Below are 6,000 nucleotides of genomic sequence, written 5' to 3' on the forward strand. Positions count from 1 at the left end.
GAGGTATGGGCATTTCTTTACCCAAAGGCCAGTTCTGCCAAGAAGAAAGGCTCCAGGTGAAGTGTTTTTGGTGCTCAACATTCTCTCGGGCATAGATCTGTGTTGCCAGGAGCGATTGTGTCTCACTACCACAAAACTCTGAGTTAGATTAAAGGCCATTTTCTACAGCTCTTTGAAGAGGTTGAAGATTATCTATCTATACTGAATATAATCTCTATGTATCTAAAGAACCTGATTAGTCTAATTATAAATGACAAACATAGATGACTATTGATCTATATAATTCTCAATACCTATCTAACTTAAAGACTGAGATAGTAAACAACTGTGTAATAAATGAGGACAATATGACCTCCAAATGTAAACAATGTACAAGTATACATTGCAATATGGTAAATATATATCAATACATAAACAATATATAAGTATCTTAATCAGAGGTAGAAATGTACAATGCAATATGGTAAATGTACATATATTGATACAATATATATATCAAAACATAAAATATGTTTTAAACAGAGGTAGAAGCATGAATGAATACAATAGTCAATATAATTTAACTTAGTATCAATATACAAGAATCAATACCAATATATTTGTCTAAAAACAATAACTCACAAGTACCAATCTATTATCCCACTGTCCAATTTTTCCTCTTTTTTTTCAAAAAGATCCCTGAGCTTATAAAATTCCTCCCCCAACCCTCAACCATATACTAATTATAACCAACCCCTAAATGATGTCCCTAAACCCAAGGACAAACTTTACTGGGAGAGAAGACATCGTCCTCTAGAATTACTTCCAACTGTCATGGGGGCAACATTCTTTCTGGGGGAGCCTGTGAAAGTAAAATGATGGTTAAATTTCAAGATCAATGTCTTTTAAAATTGCAAATAGTCTCTGAGTATTTTGTGGAGGTCTGGCCAGAATGTTGTACAAGATGTGCACCATTTCAGCTAACCGAGTTGGAACCGTCTTGTGCAACTGGTACCCAAAACAGGTCTTGTAGTAGCGCTATCAGTATCATGAGGCCATATCAACTGGGTGGAGTTGTTGTTATGGGGCCTCATCTTCTTCCTGGAAACTTCAAATGTTACTGCAGGAAAAATTCATTGTTTATTGTGGAAAACTTAAACATTAATCATATAGACATATACAGACATACATATATTCAATGAAAGGCATGATAGATATATTTAATGAAAGGTATGATAGATACGAAGAAAAGCAAAGATGTTTTCTAAACTCATATTTCTTTCTGTCCCATATCATGACTCTTGACATGAGACAGAAACTCCAGAAACTCTGGGTTTTTCTTTTAACAACAGGCTTGGAATTAGAGAGGGACTGAGCCAGAGTCCAACTCCAAAACCAGCTCTATAAATTTAGAAATATGATTTAGTATATTTTACTTACAGAACCTATTCAGTTTTCTTTTTTTTAAATATTTTTTATGGTTTATTTAACTTTATTTTATGTGCATTGGTGTGAAGGTGTCAGATCCCCCGGAACTGGGTTTTCAGACAGTTGTGAGCTGCCATGTGGGTGCTGGGAATTGAACCCAGGTCCTCTGGAAGAGCAGTCAGTGCTCTTAACCGCTGAGCCATCTCTCCAGCCCCCTATTCAGTTTTCTTGATAGTCCCTATGGGGAAGTTATTTTTCCATCTGTCAGTATCCAAGCATCCAGGGTCTCTTGAATTTTTCAAAGATGAGTGTTTTCCTGTGGAGATAAGAACAGAGCCCTGCCCCCATTCTATATGTTTTTCTTAACACCTGTATGAATATCATCATTGTAGATGAGCTGTCATTTCTCCTTTCCAAGAGGTTTCTCCTCTTCAGATCGAACCTTTATTAATTTTGATGGTATCCACAATTTTTCTTCTCCTGTGGAAACAAGAGCAAACTCCCTTCCCCAACGTAGCACATCTCCTGGCTTCCATTGAGAGGTCAGCACATCTTTGAAATAAACAGGTTGGTTTAATTCAGAAGTTTTTTCTATTATCCAATGCCTCTCTGCTGCTGTTGTTCCTTTCTCATTAGCATCAAGAAAATTCAAGGTTAGGGGACTGGAGAGATGGCTCAGTGGTTAAGAGCATTGCCTGCTCTTCCAAAGGTCCTGAGTTCAATTCCCAGCAACCACACGGTGGCTCACAACCATCTGTAATGAGGTCTGGTGCCCTCTTCTGGCCTGCAGACATACACACAGACAGAATATTGTATACACAATAAATAAATAAATAAATAAATAGAAAATTCAAGATTAATAAAGCATTATGCAATCTATTTCTGGGGATATCTTTCATCCCTTTCTGTTTGTTCAGCATATCCTTTATAGTACGATTTGATCTTTCTATAACTGCCTGACCTGTAGGATTGTTTGGTATACCTGTAATGTGTTTTATATTATAATAAGCAAAAAAGCATTTCATTTTCTTAGATACATATGCTGGACCATTGTCTGTCTTTCCTTGTCAGGTATACCCATGATGGCCATAACTTCCAATAAATGTGAGATTACCGAATCAGCCTTTTCTGAGCTCAGGGCAGTTGTCCATTGAAAACCTGAATGCCATAGAGTGTGGTGTACATATTTTAATTACCAAATTCCATAAAGTGGAACACATCCATCTGTCAGATTTCATTCCTTTGAGTACCCTTTGGGTTACTCCCTGCAGGCAGCAGTGTTTGATTATAGAAAGAACAAGTAGGACATCTCTTTATAATGTCCTTAGCTTGTTGCCATGTAATGGAAAACTCTTTCTTTAAGCCTTTACTATTGACATGATGTTTTTATGAAATTCTGAGGCCTGCAACACGCTTCCAATCAATAATTGGTCAATTTCAGCGTTACCTTGTATTAGAGGACCAGGCAGACTGGTATGGGACCAGATGTGTGTTATGTACATTGGACAAAGCCTATTCTTAATTATGTCCTGTACCTGGATAAACAATGAAGTCAACTCTGTGTCATCTGGTATGAATTCAGCGGTTTCAATATGCATGATAACTCTTTCTGCATATTGTGAACTGTAACTATATTAAGAGGTTCCTTAAAATCCCTTAGCACCATAAGAATGGCATATAATTCTGCCTTCTGGACAGAATTATAAGGGCTTTGTTCCACCTTACTCAATTCTTCCGATTTATAAACTGCTTTCCCTGATTTATTTGCACTGGTATAAAATGTCTAGGCTCCAGTTATTGGAGCATTACGTACAATTCTAGGGAGAATCCAAGAAATTCTCTTTATGAGGTGAAGTCTGTCACTTTAGGGATAGTTGCTGTTAATTTCTCCCAAAAAATTACCACAAGCTCTTTGCCATGGTTCATTATCTTCCCATAACTTTCTTATTTCCTCAGTAGTAAAAGGCACTATAATTTCTGCTGGGTCTATACCTGCTAGTTGACAAAGTCTCAGTTAACCTTTTATAATTAATTCAGAGACTTTTTCCACATAAGTTTTTAATTTTTTACTTGGTTTATGAGGTATAAATATCAACTCTAAAATAATATCTTCCCTCTGCATTAAAATCCCTGTAGGAGAAATTCTGGAAGGCAGCAGGACTAGGATGGAACTAAGATTTGGGTTCACCCTATCCACATGTGTCTCCTGTAATTTTGCCTCAATCGTTGTCAGTTCCTTTTCTGCTTCTGCTGTTAATATTCTGGGACTATTCAAATCTTTATCACCATCTAAGGCTTTGTTTAAATGAACTATTAGATCAGGTGTTATCCTAACAATCTTTGGAAGTCATTGAGTCCGTAACAGGTCTCTCCTGATTTGTGCCTTTTGCGTTCGAATTTTCTCTAACCCTATTCTGTAACCTAGGTAATTAATAGAATCTCCTCTTTTTGAATCTTTTCAAGGGCAATTTGTAATCCCCACCTAGGCAAGACTAGGAAAACATCCTTTCCAAAGTATCTATATTTGAATCAGATAATAAAATGTCATCCATGTAATGATAAATTATGGACTTGGGAAATTGCTTACGAATTATTTCCAATGGCTTATTAACAAAATATTGACACAATGTAGGACTATTGAGCATCCCCTGTGGGAGGATAGTCCATTGATATTTCCTAGTAGGCTGAGAATTATTATAAGTAGGCACTGTGAAGGCAAATTTTTCTCTATCCTTTTCTTGCAAAGGTATAGTGAAAAAACAATCTTTCAAATCAATAACTATAAGAGGCCATCCTCTTCGTAATAGAGAAGGCAAAGGAATTCCAGATTGTAGCAGACCCATAGGTTGAACTACCTTGTTGACAGCTCTTAGATCTGTCACCATTCTCCATTTACCAGATTTCTTTTTTACAACAAACACAGGAGAATTCCAAGGGCTGGCTGATTCTTCAATATGGTTAGCATCTAGTTGCTCTGTACCAGCTGTTCCAAAGCCTGTAATTTATCTTCAGCTAGAGGTCACTGCTTGATCCATATTGGCTTCTCAGTTAGCCATTTTAAAGGTAGGGTTGTTGGTACCTCTAAAGGTTTGCTATTTGCTGTATGTTCTTGTATAGCCTGAATGGCTGGTGACCTTTTCCCATAATACCTCATTATATCCTTCCCAGAATTGTGAGTTCCTGGAACTACAGGAATGTTAATCTGGGTATTCCATTGCTGTATCAGGTCACGGCCCCATAAATGTATTGCAATATTGGCTATATATGGCCTTAGTCTTCCTATTTGCCCTTCAGGCCCTATGCATTCAACCCATCTTGTGCTTTGTTTTACACGAGATAGGGTTCCCAGGAACTGAACATCTACCTCTTGAAGAGGTCAATTCGGATGCCAAGATTCTGGTGTAGGATACTTAAATCCACACCTGTGTCTAATTAGCCTTCAATGAAAATGCCATTTATACAGACTCTTAGCTTTGGTCTTTGATCGTTAATAGAAGTCTGCCAAAATATACATTTACTCTGTCCTGCTGGATTTTTTGACTCATTCTTCACATGTAATTCATCATTTAGACCAGTATTACTTGTTACGGCAGACATTGGAGTTTTCAATTTTCTTGGTGAGACACGTTTTCCACTGTAACTGGGAATGACTGGTCCACTTTTGGCTTGGGGACCTGCAAGAGGCCCCTCAAGGGGTTTCCCGATGGTGTCTGGTTGCCTTGTCTGTCTGTTGTTGACCTGCATTCGTTGGACCAATGTTGGCCTTTACCACATCTCCTACATATACTTGAAGGCTGAGGTCTCCTACTTTTGTCATTCCCAGAGGAGATATTATTCCTAGAAATTCTTTGCCTGCAATCCCTTTTTAGATGTTGTAATTTACCACAATTAAAACACCTGGTAGTTGGATGTCTCCTCATAGCTTTGGAAATCGCTTCTCCTACCCAAGATTCATCATTATAGCTAAACGTCTCAACATTCATTGTATCCTGAATCCATTCATCCATAGGTGCTGATCTAGACCTTAAAGGCCCAATTATCTTTTTGCATTCTATGTTTGCATTTTCAAAAGCTAGAGATTCAAGAAGTATTCGTCTAGCTTCTGGGTCTGTTACCCCTATGTCCAGAGCCTTAATTAATCTTTGCACAAAGTTATTAAAGGGTTTTCTCTGTCCCTGCCTAACCCTGGTATATGATTTGACCCTTTTTGCTGGATCTTGTATTCTATTCAAAGCATTCAAGGCTGCTTTGTGACATAAGGACAGCACTTCTTCGTCATAAAGAGCTTGGACCTGTGGATCAGCATATGCTCCTACACCAAGAATTTGATCTTGGGAAACCTCCACACCTTTTGCTCTTCCTTGCTGTTCCATATGTTTGGATTCTTCTCTGAAATAAATTCCAAACATCAAGGACGGTCCATCATCTAAAACTGCAGACACTAACTGAGAGAAATCATGGGGGGTAGCTCTGACATTAGAAGCCCAAGTCCTTATCATTTCCTTAACAAATGCAGAGTGCAAGCCACAATTAACGACAGCTTGCTTAATTTCTTTTAAGTCATTCATTGCTATTGGTGTCCATCTAGCTTCT

The sequence above is a fragment of the Myodes glareolus genome, chromosome 2 (genome assembly GCF_982192425.1).
Source record: "Myodes glareolus chromosome 2, mMyoGla1.1, whole genome shotgun sequence".
Taxonomy (NCBI): Eukaryota; Metazoa; Chordata; class Mammalia; order Rodentia; family Cricetidae; genus Myodes; species Myodes glareolus.